Below are 23,760 nucleotides of genomic sequence, written 5' to 3'. Positions count from 1 at the left end.
AAGCTAAAGGAATCCCCAGAGGAGGATTTCTGGGCTCAGTACCCTAGGCCCATCCCCAAGGCTTTGTAATACTTTTGCAGCTTTCATCTCTGATGCTGCCCTACCCCTGATAAAGAGTACCAATTATTGCATTCACCACCATTGAAATGTCCAGTTTCCTTCTGGGAAAGAGAACTATTAGAGACTACAATGGGATTCAAATGTAGTTGAGTTAGGCCGTAAGCTATAGAGGGCCACAGGTGCTAGAAGATTTGGATTTTTCTGTTCAGTTTTATACATTTTCCCATCTCTTTTGAACTCTATTTCCCAAGCCTGAAAACATGATTAAAGAATTATAGCCAGTCTTCTTTTAACAGGCCTGGCAAGTGCCATTGTGGTAGATTAAAGATGGCTACAAATTCTTTAACATTCCTTCAGTGCCAGCTGGGGTCTTCAGCTTGAATCTGGACACCCTCTCTGATTGCTTGACCAGTAGAATTCTTTGGAGGGAACACTGTGTTTCTGTGGCACTTTGTTATGTGGCAATTGATGTTTAGAATATGTTGGTTGGGGTCAAGATAAGGCATCTGAATATGGTGATACATAGGGACCTCTTACAGTTGTGGGAAAAGAATATACTATTTTCTGGGACTTGCGCCAGCTTTGTGAAACAAGGATATTCATATACGGCTCCCATGTTTAAGAAGTTCACAATCTAATGGAGATGATAGATGTACATGAGCTAGCATGATTTGAACCAGTGATAGTACTGATGGGATGCAGGCTTAACAAGATGCACAGGTTACCCTGAAGGGGGTGACCGAGAACCCCATTTTAAACAGTACTAGCTGCAAGAATGTGGAATTTGGAGTGACTCCCAGGGACTGTGCAGGGTGTCCTCTGAAAAGCCTCCACTGAAAAGGTGAGAGTTAGCCAGGTTTTAAAAGAGTGGGAGTTGGTGCTCCTACATCCAGAGTTCTAGCAGCCCTACATGTTGTGAGAGGTATAGTATGACAAATGCTAAAATGCTTCCCTAACCAAAAATACCTTCCTCGCTAGCCCTGCCACAGTGTTTAAAACTTCTACAATATTCAATCTTTGAATAGGATTTGAAGGTCTGCGAAATTTTAAATATTATTTGGGAAAGGTAACTACAATAGGTCATTTTTTAGTCACACATTAACACACATTTCCTTATTTTTATGTTCAAAATTATTGTTTTTCATGGACTCTCTAGGCTAGTATATTACAGATGTTAAAAATAGTGGTTCTGATTAAATAAATATTTGTCTGGCGCTCAGACAGTATGGATGCTTAAAGGCATAGACTATTTTAGAGAGAGACACCTTGGTGAGTTGTAGGGAATCCCTCCTTTCAAGGCACGAGTTGTTTCCTGCATAAAGAGTGAGCGTATGCTCTTGAAAAAACAAATACCTGCTTATGTTTGGAGCGTATTTAGCACTGGGGGTGGTAGCGAGGGACACACAGCAGGATTTGGCATGGTGCGTTCAAGGGGGGTGCGGTCTACTTAATCAAAAGTAACAACTAACTGTGAAAGTTATGATGTATACATATTTCAGCATGAAGTAATGGGGCAGCCGTTTACAGTGGTGTAGGAAAGCAGCAAAAAAGTCAGCCAAAGGGGGCTTCCAGTGCCAAGGAAGGCTCTTTATGAGCTTCCTATGACACAAAAGCACCCGGCCCTTCTGTGTGATATATTCAGTGTTGTTCTAGATACAAAGAATGTCCATAGATTCTGTGGAAGGAAACATCGAACTTAGAGGAAGGTTATCTTTTGGAAAGGTAATTAAGCATAATGATTGTTTGGGTTATGCAGGGAGATGATTGTACTGACTCCTCAGCTGTTACCTGAACCAAGTTCTGTGGGGCTGTCATGGTCAGAAGAAATTCTTTTATTTATTTTGATTATCTAATCTCTTTGTTCTACTTGTTTCCAGAAAGGGGTTTGAAGCTCAGCAGTGTCATTAATCCCATTTCTGTGTAGCTGGCAGCCTTTCTAAACTATGGGTCTGATGATAACACTTCACTGCTGAAAGTCCATAAAAATATCCCACTGCCGGAGCGCCTGGGTGACTCAGTCGGTTAAGCATCTGACTCTTGATTTTGGCTAAAGTCATGATCTCAGGGTTGTGGGATCGAGCCCCACATAGGGCTCAGTGCTCAGCGTGGAGTCTCCTTGGGATTCTCTCTCTCCCTCTGTCCCACCCCCCACTCACACTTGCTCTTGTGAGTGCGCATGTGCATCTCTCTCTCTAGAAAAAAGAAAAAAAGTCCTCCTGCCTCCACCCAGCGTAGCATTCTATAACCTGGCCCCCTCACCCCTCGGGGCTCCCATCTTGCCCCAGGCTCTGGCCACACACCTTTGACACTCCTTTCCCCACAGTCCCTCTCAGCCCACAATGCCTTCCCCTTCCATCTAGATTGACTTCTACCTGTGCTAGAACCAGCTCAGGCATCAACTCCCTAATTACACATTAACTTTTAGCTCCCAGGAAAGAATGCTTTTATTGTGCTCTTCAGTGTGTACTCGTTGCACTTAAAACTAGGTGGTATTCTCGATATTGTTATGTGCCCCCCTCACCCCACCCACTCTCCACCCTTCTCCATTCTTCTCTGTGCCCCAGGAGGCTGACCCATATGCACCCCATGCCCCCTATCCTCCTGTTCCCCATTGGCCTTGGCTCATAGGGGACACCAGCTGGGGATCAGGAAGTAGGAGGAGAGGGAGGGAGTTGAGGTATTAATTCCCTGACTCCCTACTGCCTGGTTGCTGTGGTTTGTCTGTGTCTTTCTGCCAAAAGCTGCAGTCCCTTTCAGGCAATGCTGCCTCTCTAGCTGCCCTCTCCTGCTTCTGGTATCCTCTTCTCTTTCTTGTGTATTTGGGCTTCCAGTGATAGCAGCAGTTCTTAGTTGCTCCTAGCCATGCAGCACTGCCTTGTCCTGGTCTATTCCCTGAAACCTTGCCTATGCCTTTGAACAGTCTAATTCAGTATGAGTGAACCATCTGTATCCTGCAGGACGCTCACTGATATAGCTAGTTTGCAGGGTAAGATCTGGAGCTTTCTATAATGTTTATAATCTGATGTTTTGGTGTCTTTCTTCCAAGATGTCATCCAAACTACTTCTTTGAGCTGTAAAACAGGTAGACACACAGCCTGCCTGTAACACCAGAAAACCTTACTCCAAGCTCTCCATTCCTGTACTTCAAATGGGGAATTTGGATGTCATGTTTATTCACCGCATCCATAGTGCAAATCTAATGAATTCAGATCAGGAAAACTCTAATAGTAGGATTTATTATTAGCCATGTGTACCCCACCCTCAATTAGCAGAGGATAAAATATTTATATCGAGGCTGGAGGCAAATATAAAGAGGTAATCTTGCTCTTCCAATCCCTCCACAAGATCTGGAGGTGGCAATTCAATTCAATAATAGATGTTTGGATTAATTATGGCAGCTGAAATGACAAAGTAGATGCTCAGTAAAGGCTTGTAAAATAAAATTTAATTGGGTGATTGCTCACACAAGTAGTGTGCAGAGCTGAGTTGAAACCAGAATTGAATTCCCAGTTGAGCTGGCCAGTTTCTGAAGGCACCCATGTCCTTCCTTGGATGTTGGTGGCACAGCTGACCTTGTGGTCCGTCTGTGGAGTGCCCCGAGTGAGAAAGACCACCCATTAGTCTCTGAACTGCAAGCCAAGGAGAGTAACTTGCTGTAAAGTATTTATTTGCCAAATGACAATGTCAACTGCACATACACCACGGTGGCTGGAAAATTACATGTCTGAGGCGGGGACAGTTGTACACTTAAAGGCTAAGATGAGCAAGGAATCCCTCCGGCTTTCCTCCCCGACGAAGGTGCAGGTCTGCATAGACAGATGCAGCTGAGCCTCTAGGCTGGGGGGTCTACAGAGGCAGCCGCCACAGAGGGAGTTTTTCATGAGTGATGCTTGCGGATCAAAGTGAAACCCCTGACTCGTGTGCCCAGGGGCGAAGAGCTGAACCCCTGGCCTGAAAGAGGGCTCTGTTGAAAGAACAGTAGTCCTCCCTATGCTGAAGTTGGCCAGTGGGAGTTTTTCAATTTGCACCTGGTGTTGGGCAGGAGTTCACGAAAATCCACAGAAAGGAATGTTTCCGAGGTGAATGATGGAAGAGGAAAAAAAAAAAAGTTGAACGGGAGTCCTTTGGAATCATGAAAAGCACTGATTGAATTTGTGAAACAGAAACTTAAATCTTTGCAGAGGAGAACGCTTCTCGGAGGTCTGCCCTCCACGGACGCGAGCGGTGGTGTGTCTGCTGTCACCTCGTCGGCAAGTCTTTGGAAGGCGAGCTGAGTCACTCACAGCCACCCGGGGGAGCCAGAAGGGCTGTCCTTTTCTGACCAGGAGTCTTTTTCATCTTCTCTTTCCAGGGCAGAAGGCTTTTCCCAGCCCACTAAATATTTAAGATTCATACTCAGTGACAGCCCTTCCTTCACTCAGCAGAAGATTTTTGGGATTTTCTAAACCCACTTCTTCTTTCCAAAGGGGCCAGAGTCTTTTTGTAAAACACACATTTTATTTCATCTAGAAATGTATCGTTTAGTAGTACAAAAATAATAAATGCTTATTACACAAATTTCAAATGCCACTAAAGAGACTAATAAAGAGACTTAGAGTCACCTGGAATGTTACCCCAGCGTTGATCACAATCAGAGGATCAGAGGATCTTCTTCCAGCCTTCATTTTCTAAGCATTTAGCAATATACAAGAAATGCATTTTTTAAACTACAAAAGAAAACCCAAATGTATATTTTAGACCTTGAAACTACAATAACTGAGGTTACAATTACTGAACACCACAGTGTTGCTTAGCTGAAAGGACACCTCTGTATTCCTATTTTATATGACTTTCCAGAGCATGTGAAATTGCTGACCCAATGTCTCTTTGAGCTCTTACGTTTCTTGTCAATTTCCCCCTCATGCAGCCCTTTTACTGCTCAGTCTCTAAAACCCACTGCTCCTAAAGCTTTTCCCTTCTAGGACTTGAGGTCTCTATGCCCAAGATTCCCAAATTTGTGTTCTATGTGATCACAAGGCAGGCATCTTAAACATAATATGGAAATGTGAAAATGGTGTTACGCCGTGAATTCTGAACGCTTAAAGGAATAAACTTCCTCTCTGAGAAGTAGAAATAATCTAAATGGTTTCATTCTTGGCACATTGCTAGTTTTGAGAAGTTGAGGAAAATGTTTAAATGACTTGTCTGAAAAATATTAGGCAGGCCACATGTTAGGGCACTTTGGAGTAAAGTGATGGGAAGTAGGATGAGGTAGATAGGGAGTGATTCACAGTATGATCTGGATTCTAGGGCTGTGTCCACACTAACAAGGGGAAGGACGGCACTGTTGATCCAAGTAATGTGGAAAATCTTCGCCATGTTTCACTTAAATGCCCTGTAACTTTTTTACAGAAAGGGCTGTTCCGACACTGGGAGCTTCTGGTCTCCTCATCAGAGGAGCCTGCTGGCCCCATCACTCATGATTTCACTTTCCATTAAGATGCTCATTTGCTCCCAGGTGGACTTATCTCAGCTCTGTCTTATTTCTTTGTGATCCTGCTTATATGTGCTTGAATTTGTCAACGTGCTAGGTCCAGGCTGTAGTCAGGGTTAAGATAATTTGTTAAGCTGACAGAAGCAAAAACTTCAGAAAGGCTTGGACATTGGACTTTCCAATACCTTTATGAAAAATTGAGAATCTTGGGCATGGATAATGACGATAATGAAAATGTTTGACCTCTGTGTGCCATCCACGGCGCTGCATTTCTTATTCCCAGCCCACAGAGGTGTACACAAGGCTCAGAGAGGTTAAGTCACATGCTCAAGATCACCCAGCAGATAAGTTGCAGGCCCTCTGTTTAAACCTGGGCTATTCTACTCCAGAACCTTACCTGTTACCTGTTGCTGCCTCCCCTTGTCGTTCTGGAGAATTTCTCATCAGTGGAACCCAGTAATGGGGTTTCAGGCTGGCAGGGGCTCTCAACTCTGGATGCACATTGACTCGGGGTGGGGGGGATCTTTTGAAGAATACTCATCCCAAACCTAGCCCCCAGAGACTCTGATTTAATTGGAGTTGAGGCCAATATTGGTATCTTCAGTTAGGTAGAGGCCAGCATTTTGTTTGTTTGTTTGTTTGCTTGTTTGTTTTAAAGTGATTCCAAAGCTCAGGCAAGCTCTGGGTTAGAGATATATTTTCTTCTGGGAAATGGATACATCAGCTCCAGGAGTTTAATGCCTTCCCCTCAGTCTTTTCACCTCATTCTGAATGCCTAGCCTTCTCTCCCACGGATGCACCCATCTCAAGAATCATCTAATCACTCCCCGTTGCACTCCCTAAGTAATTCTGTATTTAGTTTGGCCCAGATATTGGTGTGGAGAGTGCCTTATAGTTAGATTTTGATCAATTTATGTGTGCTACATCTTCCCACCCAGTTAATTTGTATAGTCCTCAAGGGCAAAGCTGTGTCTTCTCCCACTTCCATTTGCCTGAAGATACCTTGTATGGTGGTGTGTGTGCAGGTGTATGCAAAATGCTGGCTTAGTTAGTGGCAGAACTACTATGGGATTTCAGACCTGTGAGAGAGTGTGCAAGGAGCGAAGAAGAAAAATAAACCAAGTATTAGTAGTCTTTTATAATAATTGTATCTCAATTTTTGTATTCAGTAAATAGTTATTGAGCATCTACTATGTGGCAATCATATTCTAGTGAGAGACAGAGAACTATCACATATATAAGCCCGTAAATGAGTCATTTCAGATAGTATTAGTATCCTGAAGGAAATAAAAGAAGTTAAGGTGGAAACGAGTGACTGGGTGGGAAGGGGGCCTTCAGGACAACTGGGGAAGGTCTTACTGAGGGAGGGACGATTGAACCTCAGTCTGAGGAGATATCCATGGAAATTCTGGGGAGTGCTTCAGACAGAAACCTTGGAAGCAGGCATAACTTTGTGTGCTTGGGGAACAGGAGCAAGGCCCATGTGGGGCAGACATACTGAACAGGAAGGCTAGTCAAAGATGCAGGCTGTGCCTGAGTCTGCAGGCCTTGAATGTCACAGTAAGAAGTATGGATTTCTTTGTGGGTGTAATAAGATTTTTGAAAATTGCAATTCACAGTCAAATGATGACGTGAATGTAACTATATGTGGGCTGTCCTAACTATTTCATCTATTTGGATTGGGGGCCTCAAGGAAATTCTACTAGTGACCTCTAGGGTGGGGAATGCTTCGGAGTATTGGGTTCTCTTTGTTCCAACAAAACATTTCCCTGACACAGTATTCAGATGCCTGAGGGACACATTAGCATTCACTCTGGGTTTTTTTCCTAACTGTGCTGAGAGGTGAGGAAAGGCCTGTCCCCGACGAAATGTTTCTCTCATTTTACTCTGGTGTTAACTTGGCAGTAGCAGACTTGTGGCTCGTTGTGCCACTTAAAACATCAGTTGACTACAGAGCTCAGCTTGGTTTTTCATTGTTTTAATATGAAAGCTCTGAGAAGTAGAAATGGCTGATAGACACTTGGTGTGTTAGTGATCTATTGCTGAACAACAAATTACTACCAACTTAGCACATTTATGACCTCACAGATTCCATGAGTCAGGAGTCTGGCCACAATGTAGCAGGGTACCCTGCTCAGGGTCTCAGAAGGCTGTCATCCGGGTATCCGCTGGGCTACATTCTCATTTGGAGGCTTAATTGGGCAAGAATCTGTTTCTAAGCTCCCTCACATTTTGGGGAGAATTCATTTCCTTGCAGTTGTAAGACTGGGGCCTCTGGCTTATTGGCATCTGTCAGCCGGAAGCTGCCCTAGAGGCTGCCTTTAGCCCCTTGCCATGTGGGCCAATCTGCCAGCAAGATAGAGTCTTACATAACACAACATAATAATTGAAGTGATAGCCTATCACTTTTTCTGTATTCTGTTGGGTTAGGAGCAAGTTCTAGGTCTTACCCATACACGAGAAGAAGAGATTACACAAGGGTATGCACACCAAGAATATAGAACTAAGAATCACAGGGCCATCTTAGAGTCTGTCCACCATCCTTGGTTTTATTAAAAAAAATACTTGTCTTTGGAAGTTATAACTAATGTAATAACATTCAGTGGTTGTTGAAAAGCAGATATCTTAAACATTTTCCTTTTACAAATGTAAACTTTGTTCTCCATGGGTCTATTCTGGGGTTGGAAGGGGAGGTACATCTTTGAAACATTACTTTAAAACTGGTTTGTAAACTGACAAATGTCTGCACAGTTACTGATTTCTGGGACAGTCTAAGGCTATCTCCCATCTTTTTGAGGTAAGACCACTTCATCCTGTTCTATATCGTAAGCAGCTAAAATAAATCTGCTGAATTTTTTAACCTGCCTTTCTAGGAGACAAGCCTTCCCTGGAATATTTGCAGAGTGAACATCCTCCGTGCATACTCACATGATGCTCTGTCATCTTTGGGAGGAGAGCCAATATTATAAAAAGTTGCCAGGGAAAAAATGGATCACAGCAAAATAACCTGGGCATTTAACCAGGCTGAATTTGGCATGCTTGATGTCCATACACTTTTAGTAAAGATTTGCCTTTTATTGTCACTCTTGCTTAGCCAGTATTTTAGTGGTTCCTTCTGCTTCTGGAGATTGGAGCCCCCAAGATACTAGATCCCAAGTGTGGTGTTATCAGGTCAGACACAGTCCCAAAGAGCGGCTTGGAGAGGATACCAAGAATCTCCATTACTGCCATGTTCACTCCCCCTGCCCCCACCCAATCCTCCCTTCCTTGTTACCACTGCCTTTTCCTTGATATGGATGGTGAGTGTTTTCTCAGTCTTACGTAAAGTGCCATGCCAACCAAGCTCTGGGACTAGACTCCTGCATCTATCCTCTTCCAACCAGATTGCTTACCCCAGACCTCTCTCACTGAGAGTGTCTGGGACTTCTTCCATTTCATGTTGATATCAAAAGAGAGATTTGGGAACATTTATATCTTTTTCTTGACCCTTCCTTTAGAATTCAGAGGGGAAAAAGTCACTTTAAATATTGTCTGAAAATGGGGCATGTGGGTGGCTCAGTCGGTTAAGCAGTCTGCCTTCAGCTCAGGTTATCCCAGGGTCCCGGGATCAGGCCCCGCATTGGGCTCCTTGCTCAGCGGAGAGCCTGCTTCTCCCTCTCCCCCTCTCCCATCCCTGCTCCTGTGCTTTCTCTCTCTCTCTTTTTCTCTCAAATGGATAAGTAAAATCTAAATAAATAAACAAACAAATATTGTCTGAAAGACAGATGTGAGCTAGCTGTATCCCAGGCCCAGACAACTGGTTTTCTTTCTTCTCTAGGAGGTGGTTGTTGCCAGCCCTTGTAGGTTTCCCGGGTCAAAGAAACAGAATTTAGAACCTGTATGTGTTGATCAAGACCGATGCCACAACTTTGATCAGTTAAGTATGAATAAATCTGAGATTTATGTTTAAATTCCCTTTGAAATACATACACACTTGGAGGTTAAGGGGAAAAAGTGTTTGGCAGAATACATCTGAGAAGTTGCCAGCCATATAATGCTTGAAAAATAGCCAGACAGAGTTTGCCAAACCTAAAAGCAGCCAGGTTTGCTCATCTCCACATTAAAGGAACATTAAGGTCTTTATCTATTGACCTGAATGTATGAAAGAAGGGGATTTCTAGAGCTGAGACTAATGTTTTTTTGGAAAAATCACCTTCTGCTGACTAATTATTGTTGAGATCTCTGTGCAGTGTTGCATATCTAGTGCATGGTATTCAATAATACACAAGTGTGGAGTTGGCAAATAAGTAAAGGATGTTGTTACAAAGAGGGCAGAGACCAATTAGCCTCATTAGGTCGAGCAAGCATAAGAACGAGTGATGGCCCATGACTGCAGAGAGGAAAAAGTAGATGAAGCGTTAGGAAAGATGGCATTATGTAATAAGGCCACAGCTGCATCAGGATGTAAAATCACTTTCTAAAGAACCCAAGATAGAAAGCATAGAATAGACACACTCTTGAAGTTCTAAGAAAAAGAAGTATTCAAATAATAGTGATAATTACTGTTTGTTATGATTATTATTGCTACAATTTATTAGATACCTAGCATGTGCTTACCTAGCATGTTGTGTGCTAAGCCCTTTGCATATACTGTTGAGAAACCTAACAGCCCTGCAGTACAAGTATTTAAACAGTTGGTGTGATTTCTCTTGTAAAATTCCTTATTGAGATCTTGAAGTCATGTTATTGGTCATCTGAATCTTAGGTTTTATGGAAAGGTATCTCTGAGCAGCCAGAATGCCTGAGACTTAGAGGTTCTTGCGGATGTCCAACCGTTTGACTATCCTGTCTTGCCCAGTCTGTCCCAAGGTGATTATTTGCAGCATATCATAGAGCCGGTTTAACAGCTATGAGGGATCGGTGGCCCAGTCCATGTTCAAATTTGGGACTTCTTCCATTTCATGTTGATATCAAAAGAGAGATTTGGGAAATTTGCTGAGAAGGTGCAAATAGTATTTCTTAGAGTTAATGGACCAAGTGGTGTTTTGGGATATACCCAACTGGCCAATTCCATATTGACTATGATATGTGAGGTAATATTTACTGAGAGCTTAGCATGCATCAGATACTGTTGTGATAGTTTCTATAGATAGTAATTAATTTAATCTTTAATAATGACTTTATGCTGTTGTTTTTAGTCATGGGTGACTAATACTTTGAGGTAGTATTAGAATTGACTAATTGCTATAACAAACACCCTCAAATCTTAGTGGCTTCATACAATAAAAGATTGATTTCTTCCTTACCTCACTGTCAAGTACATGATTGGCAAGCAGAGTTTTACACCATGGTTTGGAAGCAGCAACAGCTTTAGGGGGTCTCAGAATCTTTTCCTGGATCTTCTGCAACTGGCAAGCAGAACGTGAGAGGAGAGAAGGAGCCCAGAGGATCTCATGGGAGATTTTAGGGGCCAGCCCAGGAGTGTCATTCCCACTTCTGCCCACATTCTAATAGTCAGAACTGGTCACCGGGCCCCACATAGTTTAAGAAACAGAATGGGAAATGTGGTTTTCCTGTGTTCTCAGGAGGGAGAAGAAACAGCATGGAAGATGCATAGGGATACATCTGCACAGAGAGGTGCTGCTATTATCCCTGCTTTATAGCTGAGGGAATTAAGGCATTGGAAGGTTTGATACCCAAGATCATGTAGTTCAATACCCAATGTCAGAGTCAGTGAGTAGACTGAGGATTCAAAACCAAGTAGTCTTATTTCTGAGCCCATGTCTGTAACTACAACTCTCTACTGACTCTCAATTATTGCCAGGTCAGAAATGTTATTCTCAAGTTATCACTATTTGGTTTGATGATTTTACCCCAAATCTAGGCCCAGACTATTATTTAAACATTTTTGTGATTGGGTAGGTGTGCCGTTTACAGAGTCCCAGTCACGGATGATAATGAAAGGTGGTTAGACAAATAGTACAGAATTCTAAACTCTGTAGGAACATTTTACATCAACTTTTCACCCCTACCTCCATGTTCTTTCCCTATCTCAGACCCACCCACCCACCCACTTATTAACCACCAGTACTGCCACTACCCAGAAAAAAGGAGAAAGAAGTTAAAAAAAAAAAAAAAGAAAGAAAGGAAGGAAGAAAAGTCCTGATAAAGCTTTCACAGTATTGAGAAGGTCAAAGGGAGTTGAGTGAGTTAATATCTGCCGGCACCTGAAATTAACCAGACATTTGGCTCTTTTCCCAAAATGGATGGTTAAAAATATCAGACCCTGAGTTCTGAATGAGTTTAGCCCAACCTTCAGCCTTGTGCTCAATAGCAGGCTGCTCCATGATTTTGCTTACCCTCCACTGCTATTTCTCATGTGTCCAGAACCATCTGAAACCATCTCACTGAGCCTCCGCCGTGGTGCCTTGCCCTGAAGTCTTAGAGACAACCTCAGATTGGCCTGGTCAGACCCTTGGAAAGTTTCAGAATGCTGCCTGTCACATGTGTACATGTCAACACGCCACCTGTTCTGGCAGGAAACCAATTTTCTTTTCTATTTCTTCCTCCTTCGGGAAATGTGACTGTTTCTGGCATCTGTCCCTATGTATCTTGCTCATATACTGAGACAAAGAAGTCATTTCATTTCTCAAGCCGTCTTTCCACTTAAAAAAAAAAAAAGTTCTTGCGTTCTCTCTTAACAACCCTATTGACTCCTTCATCTTCCTCTACTTTATGTATTTAAAACTGTTCTTGCTTCCTTGTATAATATTCTTGCTCCATTTTCGCTTAAAGTTCACTTCTTTGTTTTTGTTTGGAATCTTCATCTTTTTAAAATCACCTTTGATTATATAAAAGAACCCCTCTTAAGTATTCTAAGGTGTTTTCATATGCATCAACCACTGATCGTAATGGTTTTCACTGCTGTTCTGGAACATTTTGTCATTTATCTTTAGACAAGTTTGACTATTTGCTTTTCTTTCTTCCTAATAGTGCATACTAAGTTATAGAGAGTATGAGTGAGAAAGCATGACAGTATTGAAATATGGGCTTATGCTATTAATCTATACTTTAGGGAACACTATTTTTTAAAAGAACGTTGGACTTACTCTTTTTTTTTCCCCCCAAATTCCTGCCACCTCTGTTGTTTAAAAAACATGATTTCTTTGGGGGGTGAAAAGAAACGAGTTCCAGGGAGGTTGCTTCACTGCCGTGTAGGCAGGTCAGATGGATTCTCTTCTTCCTACAGAATCATCCTGTGATCTTGGTAAAGTGAAGCTGCAGGACAAAAGTGTATTTAAAGAAAGATATTATGGGACCGGAAGCTTAGAGAATTTAACTTTACTTCTGTGACTCAGATGCCTCCCATTTTAAGAAAGTCCTCCGAACGCTGTGTACTTTGGTTTTGCCTTTTCATAAAAAGGAACCAATAAAAATATAACATCTACAATGCAGGCCCCTAACAAATTCCAATAAATGGCTCGTTAAAATCCTTTTCAAAAATGGTGTGGGTGAAAAATTAATGAACTTACCAGGAAAATGAGATTTTTTTTTCCCCAGGAATTGGTATTTTGTGAACATTCTATGCCCTCTTCCTTCTGTCTTCTGCCACATTTTTGCCAGTTCTTCTCTTCCACTGAGCAATACTTAGATTTTCCAGATGAGTTTCAAAGGGCATGAGAATTGTAGTGAAAAATACGAGAAAGCAAGGTGTAATGAGATATCTGGTGTGTGCTCTTGGACATGGTACAGATTTACTTGTCATCATCTGTCTGTCCTCTCTGAGACACAGTGTCACCATCACTAATTCTGCAAATTGTCAAGGCAGAGCCCATGGGCTCAAATCCTGGCTCCATTCCTGATGAGCTCTGTGATTTTCAGCAAGATTGATAACCTCTCTAAATGTTAGTGTTGATTGGTAGGTAAGAGAGGTTAACCTAAGACCTTAGTGTCTTCATTAGTAAAGTCCTCTTTGGGAGCTGTAAAGATCACATGAAGAAAAACAAGAGAAACACTTACCACAGTGCCCGGCATATTGTTGATATGCAACAAGTGGCTCTCCCATAAGCTCAATGGAGAATATTCTTAAAATATTAAGCTAGTCTCTCTTCCTCCTCCCTTCAAATACTAATCCCTAGCAAATCACGTTTCCTTAAATTTCTTTGGCCTTTACAATTGATTGCCACAGGGAAAGAGAGGGTAGGCAGATACTTAAACTCAGAGGTTATCATTTTCCTCTGAGTTGAAAAGCTAGTGTTTTGGGTTCATAAGTATGACAATGGCCTTGAAAGCCAAGCTTTTGGTGGGGGGAAAAAAAAAAGACTTCTACTTTGTAAAGCTTCCCTTTACTTATCTAGAGTGAAGTCTGGTAAATTTGGACTCCAGAGCTTTATTTATAAGACCTAGAAAAAGGAAGAAGGAAGATATGATGTAAGAATAAATTTCATCTGACTGAAAGGGAAAGGAACAAAGCCCTTCAGGTTCCAGAGAGAAGAATCCAGGAAGGGAGAAGAAAGAGAGGTAAGATATCAGAACTGAGGAACATGACGTCACCATCAAGATCAAAATTCCCCGTGGAAGAAGGTTTGAGAAACTCTCCCAGCAGGTTGACACATCCCAAACATCTCAAGATAAATGTTAGTTAACCCCCCTTTGGGGGGGCTCCCTATTCTCAGCCTAGCACGGCAGCAGCCTGGCACCACACACACGGGAGTTCAGAAAGGCAGGAGGGACCCTTGGTCCACAGGGAGCTCCAGAACCCTCATGTGTCCAAGGAGAAGAATCAGGAAGTGCTATAGGCCCCTGAACCACAGAGGGACGGAGAATGAGGAGGTTATTTTATGGTGCTGGGTCTTCATGTCAGGAGGCTATGGCAGAAATCACAACTTCTACATCAATTGCGAGGTGCAAATGAGGTAAGCTGCCTCACACTAGAGACAAGAATGGGCAACAGAGATAAGATCCAAACAGTCACATCATGTCAGGCCTGGAACATCCAAGGAACAACAAAGACACAGTAACCCTGGAGTAGCAACATTAACTTTTCTCTCCTACCTGTGGAAATAAAGCACCCTCCAATAAGATAAGATCTGAGAGAGAAAATAAAGAATCTATGTTTACTTTTGCACATCTGAATATAATTCATAAATTTCTGACCCTTCTATGAAAGTAATTGAGACCTGGCCTCATATTGAAGCTGACTTTCAGTTTCTGTGTGTGTGTGTGGGTGTGTATGTGTGTCGGGAGTGGGTGCGGGGCAAGGTGGTTAGCATAGGACCTCTAACTACCTCACAGAGATGTGAACAGAGAAAGCTATCTTTTGGAAAATAAATTTTGAAGCTCCATGGAATAAAAAGGTAGTCTGTCACAGTAACATTTTTTCTTATGAGAGTGGGTCACCTAAGGGCATCCACCAAAACACACAGGCCTGTAGCCATTCCATGCCATGCCAGCCACTTGGCTATAGGAGTAGTCCTAAACAAAGTTTATAAGTCCTAATCAGATATATCTCACTGCTTACTGCCTGAAGCACTCCCTGTTTGGGGCTGAAGTAATTCGACTAAAAATATACCTACCAATCAACACCTCCCTGTTGTTTCTAGCTACATGGACGCTCAGGGCAGAAAAAGTCTCCAAATAGACTTCAAAGAGCCCACAGCTCTTCAGGACACTAATTCACACCAGTGTTGTGGAAAGCAGAATAGATGTGTAGCACAGTTACCAATAATGTCAACAAACTCAAGGTGTTAGCGTGTGAAATGAGGTTGTTATTTTGATGACACTGATTATATCAACTGTGTTCCTCCTTACAATCATAGGGTACTTTTAGATCATGGACACTAAAATTACCAACCAGTAACTTGGAGATCAAATTTACAGCAACCCCTTCAAAATAAATTGGTTCATTTTGGCTCCGTGGCATTAGGCAACAGGAGGAATGTGAAGTTCTCAAACTGGTTTGTACCACATCTTTGTAGCTCAAGCTTGATGAAGTTCTGGACAAATGGTTCTTTCAGGCATTGCTCAACTAGGAGATCATTTCTGCTGTTGTCAGAATGGAAATCCCAAAAACACATATTTGAGAGTCCATAGACTGTCTTCATAGTATATTTAAGTAACTTCAAAAGCTTAGTTGGAAAATTATTTTGTAACCCAGGTCATCCTGCTTCATGAGGAAACACTACGTTCCTGAATATCCATCAATCTTATTCGAAGTCACCATATTGGATACAAGAAGTACTGTCCCCCCCTCACGTATTTCTAAGCATCCCTGGATGGCTTACATTCCTGGTGGTTGCTTATTGTATCAGTTAAGAATTAGGCCCAGTTGCATGTAACCAAAATCTAACTGCTGTGGTTTAACCAAGCAGGAAGAGGGGTGTTGTTCTCACACATTGGAAGTCTGGAGGGGAGCAATCCCAAGGGCTCTGGAAGGTCTTTAGTGTTCTAGGCCCCTTCAGTATTTCTTTCCTCTCTCTGTAATGGAGGGCTTTTGCCTCATGCTTGTTTTCTGGTGGTCACAAGATGGCTGCCCCTTTTCCACACTCAGTGTCTTTGCTCTTGGCAAAAAGAAGGAAGGACTGAGGGGCTCAAAGGACTAAAAAAAGAGGACTAGGGGACAACACCTGAGGCAGCAAAACAAAACTTGCCCCAAAATCCCCAGCGGACTTATTATATCTCACTGGCCTGAAACATAATGTCTACACCTTTGCTGTAGTCTGGGAAAGCAAGGATTTTAGAGAGATATATTCCTACCTGAAACAAAATATGAATAGGGTTGGTAAGGAAAAGGGGGAGCATAAGCTCCCTGAGCACACAGCAGTGCCTGACACTCTCTGCACCCCTCTTTCTGAGCCAGTGCTCCTGGCTTCTCCACACTGGCCATGTTTGGCCATTTCCTAACTACTGGGCAGAACTGGAACGCTGTATACCAGATCTACATGCCTTGGTAGTGGCCTTGCATCTTTCTGGGAGAGTAGCCTCCTGAGCATTTCTTTGTGATCATCCAGCTTGACACCGTCTTATTCGTTCATTTAACAGATACTTTGGTGGTACTTCTATGTGTCAGGTACTGTTGTAGACATAGAGAATATGGAAGGAACCAAAATCTCACAGCCCCTACCCTCATGGAACTCACATCATGGGGAAAACTGATTTTCAGCCCTTAGTCGTCCCCATCTCTGTGCACATTTGTGCAGGGTACAACCTGCACCACAGTTTGTGACAACCCTGATAATTACCCAGGGATCCAGGCTTCTATCTAACCATCTCTATCAGAAGTCAGAAATAAAGACAGCCTGACAAGGTCTTTTCCTCTTTCCCTGTTGACTCAGAATTCTATAGGTGAAGAGAATATACAGTGCCAGGGTCCTATGTAAGGTATTCAAAGTAGAATGGGATCCTTGAGGAATTTGAAGAGTCTGTATGTAGGTGATCAAGGTTAATGTGGCTGAGTTTATGAGTTTATAAACTTCCCAACATAAAGTCCTTTCCAGACTGTCTCTTCTCCAGCTACCGTGCTCTGTTTTGTGTTCTGTGTTCCAATTAAGCATAGGATTTTCCTTGTCTCACCTTCACCCTTTCCCTAAAGAGCTTCTCCCTGCTCTCTCTCCAGCCATATCCTTTAAACCACATTATTTCAAACCATTCTTCTTAAACTCACATACTACACTGCCTTACCGGTCCTCACTCTGTTCTGCCTGACTCTCCCTCAACACTTGCATTTAGCTATGTCCAACTACCCATCACCACACCATCTATACGTGGGGCCACTGCAGGTTTAAGATGCAAAATTTCTCTTCAGCATGCTCAATTTTCTAGGCAATTTATATTTGAGATTGCAGGTAAGTGGGTGTATCACTGGTTCTAGCCTTCTCTGGGTGGTGACAGAATCATGGGGAGGCAATCTGTGTTTCCTCCACCTCCTGAGACTTCTTTGTGCCGAAGCAGGTACAGTGCACCAACTCAGGCTTTGTTTTTACAATCAGCCTTTGACTGAATCACTCCTCTTTGGGAGTCCACTGATTCCGGGTCCTCAGAGGAGTAGGTATAAAGAGAGGTACAATTCCATGCACATGCTAATGGAGAGTGCAGAACCGAGCTCCCGTTTTCTTCCCAATAAAACGAGCGATTAGATATTTATCATAATTTGATGTAAGGATTATATGAGAAAATGTATAATAAAATCCTTTGTACATTGCAGGTGCTCAACATATATTAATTCACTGCTCCATCCCTGTTACATTCTCATGTTGAGATATCCACTGTTCAGTTACATGAAGTCTCATTCCCTCCCAGACTATTATTGTGAACCCCTCCAAGAGAAAAGTCATATCCTATTTATTTTTACCTAAGGAAGAATCAGGTGATAGAAAGAACATGAGGAATCATGAAACCATGATCTTGTTCATGGACCTGCCATTCATTATCTATGTGACTTTGGGCTAGTTTGCTTGTCAGTAAAATAAGGGGTTTGATTTGGAGGATTGCTAACATGTATGTGTCTAACCTAAACCCCCAAAGAACTTAGTGATGGGTACCCGATAAGTATAATACTCAAGACTTTTTTTAAAAAAAACTTTTATTTAAATTCCATTTAGTTAACATACTCGTATTAGTTTCAGGTGTACAATATAGTGATTCAACCCTTCTATACATCACCTGGTGCTCATCACAACAAGCACAGTCCTTAATCCCCATCACCTATTTCACCCATTCCCCCACCCTCCTTCCTCTCTGGTAACCATCAGTTTGTTCTCTATAGTTAAGAGTCTGTTTCTTGGTTTGTCTCTCTCTCTTTTTTTCCCCTTTGCTTGCTTATTTTGTTTCTTAAATTCCACATACTCAGAAGTTTGTAATAGGCAAATGGGCGAGTGTCCAATGTCTTGATGGCATTGTGATCATACCAGGTCTTCCTTCCCAATGGGCTCATTCAAGTCTGACAGACTAGAGAACTTAATCATGCTGTAGCTCCTCAGGCCCACAGATGAAACATGTCCCTGCAATCAAGCCCAATCCCCGGCCAGATTCTATGAACCAGCCATCCAAGTCACAAAATGCACACCCTCCCGTAAACATCATCCATCCATCCCAGCCAATGAGGATGATGTGGGGATGCTGGTGGGAATGATAGACTGAGAGATAGGAATTTAAATTCAGGTTCTGCAACTTCCCTTTTGTTTTACTCCCACACTAGCTGATGACGGAAGCTAAGGTACACAACTGGTGAGCAACTGTTTGGCATCTTCTCCACCCACAGACAGTGTCATGAAGTTCAGTATTGATGTTGAACATGGCTTTGAGATTATCAGGTAAAAAAAAATGCTATATTGGTCAGATTATAAAATTTCCAGTTCTCCTATCACATTTCTATATACTAAGAAAGGTTTTTCCTTGCCTGAGGTCTTTTATTTAGAGTTCTACAAAACCCAATGACTTGCATTACAACTCATCAGTTTAAGCGGTATCTTTGAGCCTATTTTAAACAAAGCTGGGATGAAGGTCCTGGTTCTTGATGTGTTCATGGTACCATTACAAGAATATGTACCATATTGATTTCTAATGAGCTAGCTTGGATTTTTCTTTAAGAATGTTAAGCCAAGGGGCACCTGGGTGGCTCAGTTGGTTAGGCATCTGATTTCGGCTCAGGTCATGATCCCGGGTTCCTGGGATCGAGCCCCACGGGGGCTCCCTACTCAGCGGGGAGCCTGTTTCCCCCTCTCCCTCTTCATGCTGCTCCCCCTGCTCGTGCTCTCTCTCTCTTTCTGTCAAGTAAATAAAAATTAAGAAAAAAAAAAAAAGAATGCTAAGACAAGATCATTCTGATACAATTTTATTTCTGCCTCTGAAGGCCAGGAACCTCACACTGAATACAAGTTTTCATAATTTAAATTGGCCAAAGGTCAAACTGCAGAGAGGAAGGGATTGGAAATTAGCCACCAAAGGAGAATGAATTGTCCAGCTCAAAAGGTAAGTTTGCCTCCATTTTAGCACATTCCTCATTTGGAAATCTAGACGAGAAGGCAGTAAGGTAAAGAGATACAACTCTTCCTAAGATGTGAGCTAGCTCCTGGCTGTTTTCAATTTTCGCACATTCTTTAGTTTAAGGATTTGCCGGAGGACTTAGAGCAGATGTTGTGAAGGCTGTCAACTCAAATGTACCTAGGCATAACTAATATATCCTGCTTCATCGGTTTGGAATATGAAATAGCCTCACCTTTCTTTGAATGTTCAATTTATAATAATTCCAACTCCCTGTTTTCACTGAGAAGTCTCTACTTTTCTGGCCCTTGCCCATGAGAAGTCTAAGAACCCAAGTCCACACAGGCCAACACAGTCACTCATGGAAGAAGATGCTAGCTCTTTCTGTGTCACTACTGAAAACACTGGTCCCAGTCTAGTGCAGGCAGAAGGGTTGCTGCCATCAACCGTCTAGGGACCAGGGGAAGTTGGCAGGGCAGAGTGCTTCTCCCTGGAATGCCATGTTCCACTCAGGCATGGGGCTCCGTGCCTTAGCAAGCTGGGTTCCAGCTTGGACCTGGTCTTTGTGACCAGTTTTCTTTTCTCACATACTTAGCCATTTGCCACTGAGCATGGTCACGGTGTGATGATGACTCAGTCTGGAAGGGACAATATCAGTCCCAGATCAGCTCTCCTCTTGGACAACCTTGACCCTGTTCTTAAGCTTAGGGCACTCAAATGAGCCTGATGGTGAAGTTCCCCTTGGGCCCCACGCCAGTGACTTTTCCTGCTAAATTAGTTCAATTAAAAAGATTTCAGTATTTCAGAGATGTTCTAATAACTTGGCATATCTAAAGTAAGGACTCTGATTCCTGTCTCTTTTCGGCTCTCAAAGAATCACATTGTAAACCTGGGACTGGTACATGAAGGAGTGACACTGTCTAATGCCATTGCCAAGAGCAGCCAAGCATCAAGACTTTGTCAAGTCAGAGAATACCCTGTTACAAGCCCTCTGTGAGAACAGTGGGTGAGCGGTAGCCTTACATCTGCTGAGCCTCTCATGTGGCTCAGCCCAGAACAAAAGTGTCTACATCAAAGTGATTTGATAACTAGAATCAGAAACAGCAACTTCTAAATGGCCTTTTCCCAAGAGTAATAATAAAGATGATATTTTTAAGTTCGACATCGTTGGGCCACCAGTAGTAGTTTGTGTGAACAGTAATGGTTTGTGAGAATTGATCGAGGACTTTCTATATATACGTTAATACTCAGTGGAAAGGGAAGGGTGAAAGAGGAAGAGCCCTGAGCCCCCACGTGTGCAGGTTTGTGCTCGTCCTGGCGGACTTGTCTCCCTACAGAGCTAAGGCGCAGCGAGGTTAAGGAACCTGCCCATTGTCCCAGAACCAGTGCATGGCAGAGCTGGGATTCAGAATCCTGTCCTCCTGACTGTAGTAGCATCCATGCTTGACACCACTGTACCCTAGGTCCTCTCTGGGTGAGCAGTAAGGATGTTAATCAATCAAATGGGCAGAAATGTAGAAAACACAAGGTCTGGGGTCCCTCTGAAACTCTGTCTCGTCCTCTCCTCACACCTCTGCTCCATGCCAGGTGTGCCTTGGTGATTAATGCTTCTGACGCGCTGGGTGTGTCCAGATGATATGCTATCTACAGCACGCGAATGGGAAATTTCAAGATGGTGTTCTTTAACAGGCTTGCCACCAAATGCTGTCAGAAAACTAAAATTGTCCAGGCTATTTTGAGACCAAACTCAAAGTTTTATCCAGCTTCTCCCCCAAGTAAATTGATGTTCATGAATCTCAGAGCTGTTCTCTGCCTCACATTTTAGTCAGAGTCAGGTAGCTAAAATTTGTGCTCATTCAGATTCGTGTCCCTATGTGGACCCCAAGCCTTCTGAAAAGCCCGGTGGAATTATATGGTCTCAGATGGAATCAGGGGCCTGCATTCATTAGCTTCCAAGTAAAGAGAGAGAAGGCAAGAGTTGACTCAGAACATGAACACAGTACCAAGAAGAAAATTAGAATTACCCATTTAATGTTTACACATCTCCTAGGCGGGGCTGAGTGTAGCTTATTTACTTTTGAGTGTAAATTACCGAGTTTTCCCACTTTGAGATAGAAACCCAACCTGTGAGACAAAATTTTCTTTTCTTCCCTCCTTTTCTAACAAGTAGGGATGGCTTGGTGAAATGTGCATCAGTTTTCATTCCAGGTGAGAAAATAGAAGGAAGGCTGCAGTTCCTAAGTAATGCATCTAAGATGCATCTGAGACTAGAGACAGGACACTTATATAAATAGTAGCAAGGACTGGAAATTTCAAGTCCTCCCACTCCCCCACCCCAATTATTGGCACTTGACACTTGGCCTTGGGTCCTGGAGTCCACATGGTCACTGTGCAGCCCGGGAAGTGATGCAGGGTGACACACACAGAGAATCTTTTCCTGGAAGTGGGTTTGGAGGAGAGCTTCTTATAAACAATAAGCCCTTGTGTATGGGATTGAAAATAAACTCAGTGCATACGGTTACGGTTATGTGTTGAAAGGCTAAAATCCACCATCTGTCACCTATCTCCATGCCCTGCCTGAAGTATTTGCTTCTGCCTGGAGCCCCGTTCCAGGAACTTTGACTAAGTGGTCATGCACTTCTTTATAGAGGCAGTGATTTACGGTAGATGGCCATGGACTTGAAACTTATTTTTAAAAACAGCTAACGCTTCTGTCCTTTTTAAGAAAGGAGGTGATTTTGTATTAGCTGATTACATGACCTTTCATCTGTCCGCTCGTGCCTGGTTACCCACCTGTGGTGGTCTCACGGACTCTTCTGGGTCAGTTTTCATGTATTTTCCTCCGTGAGTGTATATGATATTATCCAGTCATAGGGTGCTACTGGCTTCAAGTTGTGTGAATGAAAAACAGTTACAAGCTCTCAGGCTCTGCCCCTCCGTACAAAGAAACATAATAATTTTCTATCATTGCTTTTGATGGCCTCCTAAAGTTATCATTAAGCAGGTAATATTCCTGGACCAGGACCTGTGTATATGGGTCAGTTCCGCCATGATGTACATCTCAGTGGACATGCTTCCTTCCTGTCTTTCTTTCTCCTGTGGCACAGCTACAGTTCTGGAATTAACTATCATTTCAAGAGGATATTTTCTATCAATTCAAAGCCCTTAGGAGGGCTCAGGGAAGAGTATTTTGGCGCTTACCTAGGCAGGATGATTGTGCTGGTTGTCATACCATTTTGGAAATTAAAAGTGTCTTGAGTCTTGTGATTACATAAAGTCCTGCTTGGCAAACAAGGATTGTTCTGGCATTGGGGGCCTGGGATCTAACGTATCCTCTTTTTTACCTAAATCCTTTCTCTGTGAGTCTGCATTGTTGGTAAAAGGCACAACCCAGGACGGTGCTGGCTAAAATTCCGGTCTGACAGGTAATGAACAAGGCAGGGGTCTGGGGGAGGGCAGGGGGCTCAAATCTCTTCAGTCATTTTAGAGAATAGGGAGGACAGGGTGGGAATGCCTGGCTTCTCATTCCGTTGGCTCATGTTCAGCTACAAGAACGAGCTGGAGGGCACACGGGGAAAGCATGACTCCTGTGTTCCCATAAGATGGTCCCTGAAATAGGACCATTTCACGTATTAAATGAGTCCCAGTGGCAGCTGAATGCTATAAAAAGTTAGAAATTTTACCCTAAGGACAGGTTCCCAGCCTGTGGGCTCCTGGCAGGCTGCAGTTTTGTAGAGGGTAGAAAATTCACAATTGCGGAGAAAGAGCCCATGTGATGGGGGCGTGCAAGTGTGTCCAAGGTCATCTGGCAGAGTGGTTAAGGCCCTGGAGCCTGATAGCTTCAAACCCTGGCTGTGCCTTTTACTAGTTGTGTGGACCCAAAATAAGGTGTTTAGTCTCTGAGTGCTTCTGGCTTTTCATCTGTCAAATGAGGGCACCCCCTTAGGGTGGTCATCTTAAGTGAGTTAATATATGTGAGCTAGTGTTGCTCACGCAGTTAAGACACAAGACGTTTTAGCTATGATTATTAGGCAGACATATTTGTGGCTGCTCTCATGATAAATTAAAAATATATGCATTTAAAGGTGGTTTCATTGCAATTCTTTGTCAGTGTATGTGGTTTCAGTGGATGGAAATCAAAGGTAGAATTATCATCATAAGGGGATTCTTATTGTCAGAAAGAGATGGAAGGAATAAAGAGGTGGTGCTGAGTTTTCCCAAAACAGGGAAGAAAATACAACTGGCATGCAGGGCCAGTATCTCCCGGT

The 23,760-nt window shown here is 42.9% G+C and overlaps 1 long non-coding RNA gene across 1 annotated transcript in view; it reads left to right on the top strand.

Annotated features, from left to right (window-relative positions):
* LOC118016864 overlaps positions 1-14,018 on the top strand; it is a 33,774-nt gene extending 19,756 nt beyond the window's left edge. Inside the window, exon 3 of the long non-coding RNA XR_004680950.1 lies at positions 13,870-14,018. This is a non-coding gene — a long non-coding RNA (uncharacterized LOC118016864). The remainder of the gene's footprint in view (positions 1-13,869) is intronic.
* The last annotated feature ends 9,742 nt before the right edge of the window (positions 14,019-23,760 follow it).

This window comes from Mirounga leonina, unplaced genomic scaffold (genome assembly GCF_011800145.1).
Source record: "Mirounga leonina isolate KUSES-001 unplaced genomic scaffold, KU_Mleo_1.0 Mir_168, whole genome shotgun sequence".
Lineage (NCBI taxonomy): Eukaryota > Metazoa > Chordata > Mammalia > Carnivora > Phocidae > Mirounga > Mirounga leonina.
Note: the sequence above shows the minus strand (reverse complement) of the source record. Positions and strands in the feature narration are given on the sequence as shown.